The sequence below is a fragment of the Triticum dicoccoides genome, chromosome 3A, assembly GCF_002162155.2.
Source record: "Triticum dicoccoides isolate Atlit2015 ecotype Zavitan chromosome 3A, WEW_v2.0, whole genome shotgun sequence".
Taxonomy (NCBI): Eukaryota; Viridiplantae; Streptophyta; class Magnoliopsida; order Poales; family Poaceae; genus Triticum; species Triticum dicoccoides.
In genome coordinates this window covers 717995940-718012024 of record NC_041384.1, presented here as the reverse complement: position 1 = coordinate 718012024, position 16085 = coordinate 717995940, and positions in this window count along the sequence as shown.

Genomic DNA, 16085 nt, shown 5'->3' with positions numbered 1-16085 from the left:
CCATGCCAACTTTCAATCTTTTCAGAGTTCATTTGAAATGCTTTTCAATTTTGGGGTCTTATAGCTCAAAATAATCAGTAAATGCATGAAAAATAACAAATGAAGTCAGAAAGGGTTGAAAATTGATGATTTGGCTTTGAATGATGCATTTTGAACACACAAAAAGTCAGGAGTTCAAATAAGTTTAAAAACATGAAATCCCTTTGTAACAGACGAGTTTCCGTATGAAATCGTGATACTTCGAAAGAGATTGTCTGTTTTGTACACGAAGTGCATCCAGTTTTTGCCGTAACCCTCTCAACTTTCTTGCACATGCTATGTGGATGAAATGATGAAACCATGCCAACTTTCAACCTTTTCAGAGTTCATTTGAAATGCTTTTCAATTTTAGGGTCTTATAGCTCAAAGTAATCAGTAAATGCATGAAAAATGGTGCATGGAAAATAACAAATAAAATAAATAAGTAATTAGAAACAAAATAATATAAACTTTAATAAAATATATAAGTAGAAACAAAATAAAATAAACTTTAATAACATAAATAAAATTAATGAACTAAAATTATCAAAGTATTTTCTCTTCAAAACATTATAAGCAACCTCTAGTATTATTGAAACTAAAATTATATAAAATTGATGCAACTAAAAAGTATCGAAGTATTTTCTGTTCAAAATCATTAAAAGCAAAAAGAACTTTTATAAAGAACTTTTTTTGTTAGAAACTTTAATAGCAAAAAGAATTATCATAAAGTAAAATAAATAAGTAATTAGAAACAAAATCAAATAAATAAGTTTTTTGTTGTAAGTAGAAATAAAACAAAATATATAAAGAAAAAAAGTAAACAAAAAATAGGCAAAAAATAAAAAAATATGCTACCACGGCCTGAATACGACTAGAGACCCATCGATGGGCCAGGATTCAGGCCCGTAGAAGGCCCAGTAGGCACATCAGGCATAGCAGTGACAATTAGGCCCGTAAGCCTGCAATGAAGAGGAGCTCGAGAGGGGTGCGGCAGTGGGGCTTATAAACCACTGCGCGCCCCTCTCAACTAGCGAGGTGGGACTAAACTTTCGACGCGGGCGCAGCAACACAAGGCCTTTGGTCCCGATTGGTGGCACCAACCGGGACTAAAGGCCGCCGCTTCCTGCCCTTTGGGCTGCTGAAAAGAGGCCTTTGGTCCCGGTTGGTGGCACCAACCGGGACTAAAGGTCGCATTCGTCCCGGTTGTTGTCACGAACCGGGACCGATGCTTCGTCTATATACTAGCACTTGTGAAAATTTTCACTCAGTTCGTCTCTCCCCGCCCCGGCGACGCCGCCAGGCTGCCCCTCTGCGCCTCGCCGACGCCGCCCCTGCCTCCGACGCCGTCCCGCGCCGCCCAGATGCCGTCGCCACCCCGCGCCCCCTGCCTCCTCGTCACCCGTCGCCACGCCCCTCACCATCGCCGCCCCTGCCTCTTCGTCGCCCGTCGCCGCGCCCCTCACCGTCGCCCCCGTGCCCTGCCTCCTCGTCGATCGCCGCCCCCTTGCGTAGTGAGCTCATATGAATTTTCCTAATTTAGATGTGTAGTTAATTGAGATGTGTAGTTAGTTGAGTTGTTGTAATTTGTTCATAAATGAATATGCAAAAGTTAGAATTTTTTCTGTTCATAGATTTTTTGGTGATATTATTGTTGAATAATGAAATGTTTGTGTGTTCACATATATGCAAAGAATATGTCAATTTTTTCATAGAATTTTTATGATTTTTTTCTGTTGTAATTTTGTTCATATAATTTTTGTTTTGTTCATAAAAATTTTATGTTTTTGGCTGCTGTAATTTTGTTCATAGAATAAGAAGAGAAAGTGTTTAATAGCATTAAAAGCAAAAAGAATTTTTATAAAGAACTTTTTTTGTTAGAAACTTTAATAGCAAAAAGAATTATCATAAAGTAAAATAAATAAGTAATTAGAAACAAAATCAAATAAATAAGTTTTTTATTGTAAGTAGAAACAAAACAAAATATATAAAGAAAAAAAGTAAACAAAAAATAGGCAAAAAATAAAAAAAAATGCCACCATGGCCTGAATACGACTAGAGAGCCATCGATGGGCCAGGATTCAGGCCCACAGAAGGCCCAGTAGGCCCATCAGACATAGCAGTGACAATTAGGCCCGTAAGCTTGCAATGAAGAGGAGCTTGAGAGGGGTGCGGCAGTGGGGCTTATAAACCACTGCGCGCCCCTCTCAACTAGCGAGGTGGGACTAAACTTTCGACGCGGGCGCAGCAACACAAGGCCTTTGGTCCCGGTTGGTGGCACCAACCGGGACTAAAGGCCGCCGTTTCCTGCCCTTTAGGCTGCTGAAAAGAGGCCTTTGGTCCCGGTTGGTGGCACCAACCGGGACTAAAGGTCGCATTCGTCCCGGTTGTTGTCACGAATCGGGACCGATGCTTCGTCTGTATAACTAGCACTTGTGAAAATTTTCATTCAGTTCGTATTTCCCCGCCCCGACGACGCCGCCAGGCTGCCCCTCTGCGCGTCGCCATCGCCGCCCTGCCTCCGACGCCGTCGCCGCCCCGCGCCCCCCTGCCTCCTCGTCGCCCGTCGCCACGCCCCTCATCGTCGCCGTCGCCGCCCCCCTGCCTCCTCGTCGCCCGTCGTCGCTCCCCTCACCGTCGCCCCCGTGCCCTGCCTCCTCGTTGATCGCCGCCCCCTTGCGTAGTGAGCTCATATGAATTTTCCTAATTTAGATGTGTAGTTAATTTAGATATGTAGTTAGTTGAGTTGTTGTAATTTGTTCATAAATGAATATGCAAAAGTTAGAATTTTTTTCTGTTCATAGATTTTTTTGGTGATATTATTGTTGAATAGTGAACTGTTTGTGTGTTCACATATATGCAAAGAATATGTCAAATTTTTCATAGAATTTTTGTGATTTTTTCTGTTGTAATTTTGTTCATAGAATTTTTATGTTTTTTTTCTGTTGTAATTTTGTTCATAGAATAAGAAGAGAAAGTGTTTAATAGAATTAGTTAGAAAAATAATAGAACTAGTTAAACTAGTTTATTTTTAGTAAGTACTACTTTATTCTATTTATAGTAAGTGCTTAGTAGTTGAACTATTGATTTAATAAAACTAGTTTATTTTACTATAGAAGTAGTTTATTTTTAGCAAGAAAATTAATAGAACTAGTTAATTTTTTTAGTTAAAGCAATTATTCCCGCATCGAGGTCGACGATGCCAATCCCGCATCCTCGTCGTCGACTCGGCGGAGGAGGCCGACTTGATCAGAGGGGCTATGTCCGGGACTGGGCTCCGCCAGGCTGGTTTTGGAAGGTGCTACCTTCCGGGGGGCGTAGGTTGGTGAGGAGCCAGCCCGTCGTTGACTCGCCTTGTTTGGTGACGGCGCCGAGGCTTCTGGACACCGCGGAGGTGGTACGTCACCGTGTCAGCGAGGAGGATGAGCACGTCCGTCGCTACATGGTTGCGTTGGAGGGCAGGTTCGACAATACCTGGCAGGTTCTCCAGGGATCTCACTAGAGCTATGATCCTGTGATGGTTCCTTCGCTTCGGGTGTCCACCGCCCGCACCGATACCCGTCGGGCGCTACGGTTCTAGCTGTACTATATGTATTCGAGGTGTATTAGTGATAATATTCGACGATGTATGGATGCATGGAGATGATGTAGTTTTGCTTATAATTGAATGCATCCTAATTTGAATACTACTTTATTTTGTGATTTGATTTTGCTTATTAAATGCTCAAATTGGAAAACTACTCCTACTTTGAAAGCTAAAATTGGAGAGCACTATGAAAGGCGTATGCATATGATTAGTTGATAGCTTATAGGGTTTTTGTTTTCGCAGAAATCTAGGAGCCTCCCTCCATCATCCCCGTCGTCGTCCCAGTCACCGACCCCCTCCGACCTCAAGGTGAGACCAGCCATGAACCAATTTTAGAAAGATAATTAAACGATATTTCAGGTTGACTTTAAGTCTATTGAGTCTCCACCATATATGAGAGGACGAAGAATCCTGACTGCAGTCGTGGGGGTAGCTTCTCCTTCATTCCCGTGTGCTAGACAATTTGGTGTAATGCACTCGGGAACAAAAGGAGGAGCTACCATCACCGACGGTCGCAAATGTCAGAGAGGAATCAGTGAGGGAGAGTTCCACAATGTATATGAGAGGACGAAGAATCCCGACTGTTGTCGTGGGGGTCGCTTCCCCTTCATCCCAGTGTGCTAGACATTTTGGTGTAATGCACTTGGGGATGAAAGGAGGAGCGACCATCACCAATGGTCGAATGTATACACCATCTGAGCTGAGAGTTTTCAAGAAAAGACTCGACAGAGGGATAGTCAACCCGTGATGAATAATAATGATCTAACTTAGGTTTTTTAGTACATATATTTAATTTTAGATGTTTAATATTTGAATTATGAACATAGGAAACGTCGTACTCGGACGACGAAAGTCTCCCGGGGGAGTGCGACCGGTGCCACGACGACCGAGGTCTGTGCGACAGGCCTCACCTGGACGAAGATCGGCGCTTCAGCATTAAGCTAAAGGAGACCTTCGACGTTGAAACGGTACGCAACGACGACAAGTGTTATTTTTTCGCAATTAAGCACGACTTCAAATATTTCAATGTGTACTTTTCATCTTTTACAATTAGACTAGCTTATCCCATGCCATGCAAGACGCTATGTCTTGGAGAGGATGGGTTTTGAAGACCATGAAAGTTTCGAAACAAAGAAAATTCACGTAAGGACCCATCATGGTGTGGATTTTGAAGTTTCGGAAGATGGTAGACAAAACCCACTACACCGATGGCTCCGAATTAACTTATCAGGAGAAAAATCATCTGGTCAGATTTTGTACTGATATTGAGAATTACAATATCTACAATCAAACTCCTCAACATTATGGTCAATACGTGCCACTAGTGCACGTGTTGAACTACGGTAACTACCATGGAGATACCCTGGTAAGATTTTTTACTATTATGACATCTGTGCATCTTTTGCATACTTCTAAAACTAGTACATCATTGCTAACTATGAAGTTATTACTATGTTTTTCAACAGAGAATCCCAGAGGATTGTGTGCCTTATTTGATGTATCAGAATGGCAGCCTTCATGTTTTGAACATATATCCAGGTCATCCTACAAATCTCAACTGTCCATATCGGATTTCTCAAAGAAGTGGAGACACGCTAATCAAAGAATGGAAAAAAATGTATGGACAGTCGTAAGGAGGTTCTTGGAAGCAAAAGGAAGCGAAGCGCAAGAATTGGAGACAGGATGATCTGCATTCTCCATAATGGAGAGTCGGGGTCTATATTGTTTTATGCTATTTTACCATAAAGAGGGAATTTAGGTCCTACCTAATACTGATGATCATGTGCTAAGAACGATTAAGTAGGGTTGGTTCGATGACTATGAGGATGATGATCGTATGACCTGTTATTAATAATGAGTAGAAGTTGTATGATGATGATTAGTAGGACTTTTATTATATATGATGATGCATGATGCGAGCATGAAGAGTTATTATATATCAGCGGGTGAAATGAACATGGATTGGATTGAAGTGAAGGCAACATGCATGTGCTGCATGTCGAAAGTAGTACAATCCAAACTTGATCAAAGTTAGGATTTGTATTACTTTCGACATGCACCACATGTTGCCTTCACTTCAATCTAAGCCATGTTTAGGCATAGCAATAGCGTTTGTAAACCAAGCACGGAGATATAAGAGAGGACACTTCTCTCTATTAGCTAGCTAATAACAACCTAAATAACCCCCAAAACCCCTAAACTAGCCCCATTAAAAAAAACCTCAGCTCCAGCCAGCTGCTGACGCGTGGATACATTTTGGTCCCGGTTGGTGTCACCAAACGGGACAAAAGGCCCCCCTGCCTGGGCTGGCCGCAGCGGCCACGTGGAGGCCCATCTGTCCCAGTTCGTGTAAGAACTGGGACTAAAGGCCAATGGCATTAGTAACGACCTTCTAGTCCCGGTTCCAAAACCGGGACAGAAGGCCCTTACGAACCGGGACAAATGGCCCTTTTTCTACTAGTGTTTGGTGATTTGTGTGTAACGGCTAGATTTTGTGTGGAGGCTATATATACCCCTCTACCCACTCTTCATTCATGAAGAGAGCCATCAGAACATGCATACACTTCCAACATACATTTTCTGAGAGAGAACCACCTACACTTGTGTTGAGGTCAAGATATTCCATTCCAACCACATAAATCTTGATCTCTAGCCTTCCCCAAGTTGCTTTCCACTCAAATCATCTTTCCACCAAATCCAATCTTATGAGAGAGAGTTGTGTGTTGGGGAGACTATCATTTGAAGCACAAGAGCAAGGAGTTCATCATCAACACACCGTCCATTACCTTATGAAGAGTGGTGTCTCCTAGATTGGTTAGGTGTCACTTGGGAGCCTCCGTCAAGATTTTGGAGTTGAACCAAGGAGTTTCTATGGGCAAGGAGATCGCCTACTTCGTGAAGATCTACCCTAGTGAGGCAAGTCCTTCATGGGCAATGGCCATGGTCGGATAGACAAGGTTGCTTCTTCGTGGACCCTTCGTGGGTGGAGCCCTCCATGGACTCACGCAACTGTTGCCCTTCGTGGGTTGAAGTCTCCATCAACGTGGATGTACGATAGCACCACCTATCGGAACCACGCCAAAAATCTCTGTGTCTCCAATTGCGTTTGCACACTCAAATCCCATCCCTTTACATTCTTGCAACTTGCATGATTTACTTTCCGCTGCTCATATACTCTTGTCATGCTTGCTTGGTATGTATTGTGAATGTTTAAACTTGTGCTAAAATGCCACTTCAACTTAAGGAAATTAAAAACTACAACTTTTCTTACTAAGAGTCTATTCACCCCCCTCTAGACACCTCTTCTCGATCCTTTCAATTGGTATCAGAGCATTGGTCTCCATTGCTTTGGTTTAAACACCTTTGGAGGAATATGGAAGAGTCTACATTGGGGAGTCTTAAACATAGAGTGCCTATACTTGATGGAGAGTACTTTCATGAGTGAAAAAATGAGATGCTTGAGATTTTCAATGAATATCATTTAACCAAGTACATTACTACTCCTTGTGCTCACTTTGTTGATCCTTCGCATCCCACACACGATGAGGATCTTGACATGATTCGCAATCTTAGAACTACCAATCTTATTGTAAAAGGATTGCCTAAAAATTTGATTGCTAACTTACCTGCTCTAGATTGTGCTTACACCATATGGAGAGTTCTAGAAGAACGATTCCAAAATTATTCCTTGAAAAATCTAGATGAGATTCTCCATAAGTCTATTACCTTGAATAGGATGAGTACTAGTGATCCTAAGTTTGATGAGTGCCTATTTGAGCTTCGTGATCTCATGCGTGCCAAAGGAGATGTTGGAATTATTAGCAATATCATTTCCGAAGTCATTAGGATTCATAGAGATGAACATTGTTATGGTCATACTTCTAATGAGTCACTCTCTCTAGGAATTGATCCATCACATGACGATGTTGAACATGGATACTACGATGAGAATGATGATAGTGACCATGATCTTGATGATGCAATGAGACACTTTGGTCTTATGGCTAATCTTCACGGCTACATGGCTGGAGGAAAGGAATGGGTCCTTGATAGTGGATGTACTGATCATATGACCGAAGACAAAGATATGTTCCGTGAGCTTGCTGAAAACGACGGCCCTCGAAAGTATGTCACTTTCGGTGATAACTCAAAGGGTAAGGTGGTTGGCCTTGGTAAGGTGGCCATCTCACATGATAGCTCCATACAAAATGTTATGCTCGTTGAATCTCTTGGCTACAATTTACTTTCCGTATCTAGGCTTGCTGACTTTGGTTTCAATGTCCTATTTACTGAAGTAGATTGCCAAGTGTTTCGTAGAGATAATCATAAAATGGTCTTTACCGGTATCCGTAGAGGTCATCTTTACATTGTTGATTTCACTAAAAAAGGCTCAGCCTAGAACTTGCTTTATTGCTAAATCTTCGAAAGGTTGGTTGTGGCATAGAAGGTTAGGCCATGTGGGGATGCGAAATCTTGATAAGCTTATTAAAAGTGATCATATCCTTGGAGTAAAATATGTTATATTTGACAAGGATAGACTTTTTAGTGCTTGTCAAGCAGGAAAACAAGTTGGAGGAAGTTACCCCGTGAAGAACATTATGACCACGAGAAGACCGCTCGAGCTACTTCATATGGATCTCTTTGGTCCCAATGCCTACAAGAGTCTCGGTGGTAACTCATTTGGTCTAGTCATATTTGATGATTTTTCAAGATTTACATGGGTGTTCTTTCTTGATGATAAATCGCAGGTCCAAAAGATCTTCAAGAGCTTCGCTAGTAAGGCCCAAAATCAATTTGAAGTGAAGATCAAGAAGGCTCGCAGCGACAATGGAACGGAGTTCAAGAACGCAAATGTGGACACCTTTCTTGACGAACAAGGGATTTCACACGAGTTCTCGGCTACGTACACACCTCAACAAAATGGAGTTGTTGAGAGGAAGAACCGAACTCTTATTGAGATGGAAAGAACGATACTTGATGAGTACAAGACTCCGAAACACTTTTGGGCGGAAGCGGTTGAGGGAGTCCTGGATTAGGGGGTATCCGGACAGCCGGACTATATCCTTTGGCCGGACTGTTGGACTATGAAGATACAAGATTGAAGACTTCGTCCCGTGTCCGGATGGGACTCTCCTTGGCGTGGAAGGCAAGCTTGGCAATACGGATATGTAGATCTCCTTCCTTGTAACCGACTCTGTGTAACCCTAACCCCCTCCGGTGTCTATATAAACCGGAGGGTTTTAGTCCGTAGGACAACATACAATCATACCATAGGCTAGCTTCTAGGGTTTAGCCTCTCTGATCTCGTGGTAGATCTACTCTTATACTACTCATATTATCAAGAACAATCAAGCAGGACGTAGGATTTTACCTCCATCAAGAGGGCCCGAACCTGGGTAAAACATCGTGTCCCTTGCCTCCTGTTACCATCCGCCTAGACGCACAGTTCGAGACCCCCTACCCAAGATCCGCCGGTTTTGACACCGACATTGGTGCTTTCATTGAGAGTTCCTCTATGTCGTCACCGTTAGGCTTGATGGATCCTTTGATCATCGATAGCGATGCAGTCCAGGGTGAGACTTTTCTTCCCGGACAGATCTTTGTATTCGGCGGCTTCGCACTGTGGGCCAACTCGCTTGGCCATCTGGAGCAGGTCGAGAGTTACGCCCCTGGCCACCAGGTCAGGTTTGGAAGCTTAAACTACATGGCCGACATCCGCAGAGACTTGATCTTCGACGGATTTGAGCCCCTACCGAGTGCGCCGCACGGTCACGATGAGCATGATTTAGATCTACCATCGGACAGTGTTCAGGAGACCGCACCGGCAACCGCTCCGACCCTCAATTCGGAGCCAATTGCGCCATCCATGCACGGGTGGATAGACCCCGCCATGGAGGCCGCATTATTAGCGGCGATCGAGCCGAGTATCGACCTTACCCTTCACGAGAGCCGTGACGCCAAATTGCCGGATTTTTCCCCGGCCACGGACTCCGAACCGCCTACGCCCGTGCCTATCGAACCCGACTGGGCGCCGATCATGGAGTTCACCTCCGCGGATATCTTTCAGCACTCGCCCTTCGGCGACATACTGAACTCATTAAGGTCTCTCTCCCTGTCAGGAGAGTCCTGGCCGAACTATGTTCGGCAGGATTGGGATGCGGATGACGAAGAAATTCGCCGCCCACCCACCACCCACTTAGTAGCCACTGTCGACAATTTGACCGACATGCTCGACTTCGACTCCGAAGACATCGACAGTATGGACGACGATGCAGGAGACGAAGAGGAACCACTGCCCACAGGGCACTGGACAACCACCTCATCATATGATATATACATGGTGGACACACCCAAAGAAGGCAATGGCGACGGGACGGCGGGGGATGATCCCTCCAAGAAGCAACCCAAGCGCCGACATCAGCGGAGCCGCTCTAAGTCTCGCCAAAGCAAAAGCGGTGACACCGGCACAGGAGATAATAACACTCCGGATAGTGCCGAAGACGACAACAATCCCCTCCAGCAAGATTTAGAGTAGGAGGATGGAGAAGCCAGCCCTCCCGAGAGAGCGGCAGATGGATAGGCGGAGGATGATAATTACATGCCTCCCTCCGAAGACGAGGCAAGCCTCGACGATGACAAATTTGTCGTGCCGGAGGATCCCGCCGAGCAAGAGCGCTTCAAGCGCCGGCTTATAGCCACGGCAAATAGCCTTAAGAAAAAGCAGCAGCAGCTTCAAGCTGATCAAGATTTGCTAGCTGACAAATGGACTGAAGTCCTTGCGGCCGAGGAATATGAACTCGAACGCCCCTCCAAGAGTTACCCAAAGCGCAGGTTGCTACCCCGACTGGAGGGGGAAGCATTAAAACCGACATCTCCAGCATATGACGCGGCTGATCGGCCACCTCGTGGCCGCGACAGAGAGGCATTTCAGCCAAAGACTCAGCCCGCACCCCGATGCCACGCAAATACAAATGACAAGGCACGGGGAAACACGCTAGACCTGCGAGATGTATTGGAGGACAAAGCAAAACATGCAAGATCGATCTAGGATCACGAGGGCGCGCCACTACCCGAGACGATAACCGTCACGTCGGATACAATAAAAGTAAATCCGGCTGGGCCGAACACAGCGGACAAGACTCATTTGAGCTGCGTAGCGACATAGCCCACTACAGAGGCGCTGCACACCCCATATGCTTCACAGACGAAGTAATGGACCACCAAATCCCAGAGGGTTTTAAACCCGTAAATATCGAATCATACGACGGCACAACAGATCCTGCGGTATGGATCGAGGACTTCCTCCTGCACATCCACATGGCCCGCGGTGACGATCTACACGCCATAAATACCTCCCACTCAAGCTCAAAGGACCAGCTCGGCATTGGCTCAACAGCCTGCCAGCAGAATCCATTGGCTGTTGGGAAGATCTGGAAGCCGCATTCCTCGACAACTTCCAGGGCACTTATGTGCGACCACCAGATGCCGATGACTTAAGCCACATAATTCAGCAGCCAGAGGAATCGGACAAGCAATTCTGGACACGGTTCTGAAAGTGCAACTATCCCTAGGTGGTTTTGGTAATTCATAACAACATATAGCTCATTGAGCTAATGCTATTCCAAGATGATTATTTCAGGAAAGCTCAATGATTGGCATGGCATGAATGTGAAAGTGGAACCCTTAAAATGCTAAGGACAAAGAATTGGCTCAAGCTCAAAGATCAAGACTCTTCATTTTATATTTTAGTGATCCAAGATCACATTGAGTCTTTAGGAAAAGCCAATACTATCAAGGAGGGATGAGGTGTTGCTTAATGAGCCTCTTGCTTTATGTGCTTAGTGATATGCTCCAAAATCCTCAACCACTTTTCCATAGCCACAAATGACCTAAACCCTAAGCCAAACTCGGTCATACCGATTCTTTCAATCCGGCGCCACCGAGTTTCACTTGTCATTTGCCACTGCCAAACCCTAGCAATTCGGTCCTACCGATAGGGATCTCGGTCTCACCGAGATTGCAATGTAAACTCTCTATTTCCTTTTTGTAACATTTCGGTCTCACCGAAAGAGCAAATCGGTCCCACCGAGTTTACCTGACCAACTCTCTGGTTAGCTTATTGCCAAACTCGGTCTCACCGAGTTTGTGCAATCGGTCTCACCGAGATTATGTTATGCCCAAACCATAACCGAATCGGTCCTACCGAGTTGCATGTCAGTCCCACCGAAATTCCTAACGGTCACTAGGTTTACTATTTCGGTCCGACCGAGTTTTCTGATTCGGTCCCACCGAGATTGGTAAATTGTGTGTAACGGTTGGATTTTGTGTGGAGGCTATAAATACCCCTCCACCTCCTCTTCACTCGTGGAGAGAGCTATCAGAACACATACATCATTCCAACTCATATGTTCTGAGAAAGAACCACCTACTCATGTGTTGAGACCAAGATATTCCATTCCCACCATATGAATCTTTATCTCTAGCCTTCCCCAAGTTGCTTTCCACTGAAATCTTCTTTCCACCAGATCCAAATCCTATGAGAGAGAGTTGAGTGTTGGGGAGACTATCATTTGAAGCACAAGAGCAAGGAGTTCATCATCAACACACCATTTGTTACTTCTTGGAGAGTGGTGTCTCCTAGATTGTCTAGGTGTCACTTGGGAGCCTCCGACAAGATTGTGGAGTTGAACCAAGGAGTTTGTAAGGGCAAGGAGATCGCCTACTTCGTGAAGATCTACCGCTAGTGAGGCAAGTCCTTCGTGGGCGATGGCCATGGTGGGATAGACAAGGTTGCTTCTTCGTGGACCCTTCGTGGGTGGAGCCCTCCATGGACTCGCGCAACCGTTACCCTTCGTGGGTTGAAGTCTCCATCAACGTGGATGTAGGATAGCACCACCTATCTGAACCATGGGAAAAACATCTGTGTCTCCAATATCGTTTGAATTCTCCAAACCCTTCCCTTTATATTCTTGCAAGTTGCATGCTTTACTTTCCGCTGCCAATATACTCTTTGCATGCTTGCATGAATAATGTGATGATTGCTTGACTTGTCCTAAGATAGCTAAAATCTGCCAAGAACTAAAATTGGGAAAAGGTTAAGTTTTTATTTGGTCAAGTAGTCTAATCACCCCCCTCTAGACATACTTTCGATCCTACAGGTTCCTAACAAAGAAAAATCAAATCATCGACTGTCTGGATGCAGAGGCCCTAGCAGCTTTCAAGCACAACATCCGCGACGAGTTGCTCGCCCGGCACCTTGGCCAGGAAAAGCCAAAATCTGTGGCAGCCCTCACGATACTCATGATCCGCTTTTGCACGGGAGAAGACAGCTGGCTGGCTTGCAGCAATAACATATCAAAGAACCACGGTACTTCAGATACCAAGGATAGCAATGGCAGGTCACGTCACAACAAACATAAGCGCCGCGTCAATAGCAACAATACCGAGGATACGATAGTCAATGCCGGATTCAGAGGCTCTAAACCCGGTCAGCGGAAAAAGCCATTTAAAAGAAGCACTCCGGGCCCGTCCAGTTTGGACCGTATACTCGATCGCTCATGCCAAATACATGGCACCCCCGGCACGCCAGCCAACCACACCAATAGGGAATGTTGGGTGTTCAAGTAGGCCGGTAAGTTAAACGCCGAAAACAAAGATAAGGGGCTACATAGCGATGGCGAGGAAGAGCCCCGACAGCCGAACACCGGAGGACAGAAGAGGTTCCCCCCACAAGTGCGGACGGTGAACATGATATACACTACCCACATCCCCAAGAGGGAGCGGAAGCGTGCGTTAAGGGATGTATACGCGTTGGAGCCAGTCGCCCCAAAGTTCAACCCATGGTCCTCCTGTCTGATCACCTTCGATCGCAGGGACCACCCCACTAGTATCCATCATGGCAGATTCGCCGCACTGGTCCTAGACCCAATCATCGACAGATTTCAGCTCACTCGAGTCCTTATGGACGGCGGCGGTAGCCTGAACCTGCTTTACCAGGACACAGTGCACAAAATGGGTATAGACCCCTCAAGGATCAAACCCACAAAAACGACCTTCAAAGGCGTCATACCAGGTGTAGAGGCCCATTGCACAGGCTCAGTCACACTGGACGTGGTCTTCGGATCCCTGGATAACTTCCGAAGCGAGGAGTTAATCTTCAATATAGTCCCGTTGCGCAGTGGCTATCATGCACTGCTCGGGCGAACCGCATTTGCGAGATTCAACGTGGTACCGCACTATGCATATCTCAAGCTCAAGATGCCAGGACCTCGGGGGGTCATCACAGTCAATGGGAACACAGAACGCTCTCTCCGCACGGAGGAGCACACTGCGACCCTCGCAGCAGAAGCGCAAAGCAGCCTCTTAAGGCAATCCACTAGTTCAGCGATTAAGGACCCGGACACCTTCAAGCGCGCCCAGAGTAATCGGCAACAAGACTGCCTGGCACGTTCCGAGCTCGCATAGCAATGCGGCCCCCACCCCAGTACCAGCCAAACGGCGAAATCCTTGCCACGCGTACATAATTACGCATTGAAAATACCATGGGCACTAGTGGGGAGGGGGCACGACTACGGCACGCCCCAAGACGCGGCTCAACCGCACTAGGGGCTTCCCACTTTGTTATTTTTTCTCACTTTCAGGACTTTAATCTCTGGAAACCCCGTCCAGCAGTACGATTGCCGGACACACGATGCAACAACCAAGGAGGCAGAAAGCTACGCTGCACCACGGAACTCCCAGGTGGTCTCTGATAACGAGTGAAGTACTTGCTTTAAATACCATTCCTCAGGTTGCCCTTGGAGGGGACATGTCAAATAGTCCTACTTTTTGCTTATCGCACTACTTGTATCATTCTGCTTCTGCGCACCTTTTTGAATAAACAATACATAGCACTAGACTATTACCGCATTCTCTATTCTTTCTTTATATATATATATATATATATGTTCATTCATGACATTCAACACCCGTACACTCTGGTACGGCCAATACGCCAGGGGCTTAAGCGTACCCCATAATACAGTGTGAGAAAGTCCGAACACTTTCGACAGTGCGGCACCCCGAACTTATAACATTATATGCATCAGCTCCGAATCATGTCTTGGGTCAATAGTTGGGTTTGCCCGGCTCCCATGTTTTGGTACCTTACGTTCCGCTATATCGGCTAAGGTACCACTGGGAGAACTACTGCGATTGTGCCCTGGTTCACCTGCACTAAGCACCTCAGTAGAGAAAGCCAAAACTGACTGTCATGATAAGGCGAGAGCTGGTCGCTGTTCGAGAGGTCTCGAGTCCCTAAAGAGTTATGCCGCTTAGGGCGAGGAGTCGGCTTTGTCCGGCTTAGGCGTGTATAGCGCCCCGAATTTGGCCTTCCGAATACTAGGGGCTTCGCCAAAATTTAAAATTGTAGACTTCTATGGCTAAGTGAGAGTGATAAAGCATTATAGTCCGATTGCCTTGTTCGCTGTGCTGAGCACCTCCCTCGAAGGACCTAACAATGGGAAAAAGAGTGCTCAGATTTATCCCGAACACCCCAGCACTCATGGCATGGGGGCAGAAGCCGACGACTGGCCATCTCTCAGATTTGATAAACGGTCGCACAGAAGGTAATATTTTAAATTCAAACAAGCGTTGCATAGAGCACATGAACAAGTTTTCATAATACAGGATCACACGAGCATGTTTATTCAAAAATTACATCCTTCGCACATTCGTCCGCCACAAGACGGGCACCCTTCAGGACACCCTCATAATACATCTCAGGGTGGCGATGCTCCTTGCCCTGCGGCGGCCCCTCCTTCACCAGCTTCTCGGCGTCCATCTTGGCCTAGTGCACCTTCGCACGGGCAAAAGCCCGGCGTGCACCTTCGATGTAGACGGATCACTTTATGACTTCCAGCCGGTGGCAGGCGTCCACAAGCCGCCTCACCAGGCCAAAGTAGTTGTTGGGAAGGGAGTCGCCAGGCCACATCCGGACTATAAGGCCCCTCATGGCCTGTTCGGCCGCCTTGTGCAGCTCGACCAGTTGCTTCAGCTGGTCGCTCATAGGCATCGGGTGTTCGGTCCCAGTATACTGAGACCAGAACAACTTCTCCGTCGAGCTTCTGTCCTCGGCCTGGTAATATTTCACGGCATCCGACACGCTGCGGGGCAAATCTGCGAATGCTCCTGGAGAGCTCCGGACTCGGGTAAGTAATAAGTAATTTACTTTCACATGCTTGCTTTGCATAATGAATGCCTTACCCGCCGCTATCTTCCTCATCGCCTTGGCACGCTTTGTGCTCTCGAGGGCCGCGGCAAGCTCGGACTCTCGCGTCTTCGAGTCAAGCTCCAAAGCCTCGTGCTTCTTCACGAGAGCCTGGAGCTCTTGCTGCACCTCGCCCACCCGTGCCTCTTGTTTCTCCCGCTCGGTGCGCTCCTTGACCGCTTTGTTTTTGGCCTCGGACAGCGCTTGCTTCAGGGTCGCCACTTCCGTCGTGGC